We start from the raw sequence: 696 nt of genomic DNA on the forward strand, positions 1-696 counted from the left end.
TGGAATCCGACAGATTACCAGAAATTAAAAGATAAATTAGAACAGAGGTGGCTTAAGAATAAACACCAACCAGGTGAAGATGTTAGAATGCATCTGGTAGGACAAGCTGTGCTTTCACATAATCATGAAACTAAGCTCACTACAGCTAAAGGTAAATTAACTAAAGTACGGCAAAAGTGTGATGAGGTGCAGAGAGAATGTAAGTTTACACAAAAAGCCCTGCAGGCAGTATCTCAGGTCACAGGCAGACAGAGCAAGAATGCCAACATGCCAGACCCACCATCTTATCCCCAAGACGAGGAAGGGGAGGAAGATGAGGTGTTTGTGGCTCTGCAGCAGAGACGTCCGCCAGCAGAGGCACCGCCTCAACCACCAGCAGTAGATGTCTCTGTAGCACCTAGTGCTCCAGGAGACCCAGGAGATGCTAGGATACAGACAAGGAGTAAAGTAAGAAGAGAGGCAGATGAAGAAGCAGTTAGAACAATGTTGGAAAAAATAGCAGCACATCCAGAGACTCCAGCAGCAGCTCTAATGGCTAAGAACATGTTAAAAGAAGGGCGTTTCCCTTCTAGTGGAGTACAGCAGACAGTGCAGCTTTATGCTACTGAAAAAGGGGAAGCAATAAGGGTGGTTGTGTCTCCCACAAAATCCTCTGGTGGTGAAATTACGCTGGCTCCCATGAGAGCATTTCCCATT

This window comes from Monopterus albus, unplaced genomic scaffold (assembly GCF_001952655.1).
Source record: "Monopterus albus unplaced genomic scaffold, M_albus_1.0 scaffold407.1, whole genome shotgun sequence".
NCBI lineage: Eukaryota > Metazoa > Chordata > Actinopteri > Synbranchiformes > Synbranchidae > Monopterus > Monopterus albus.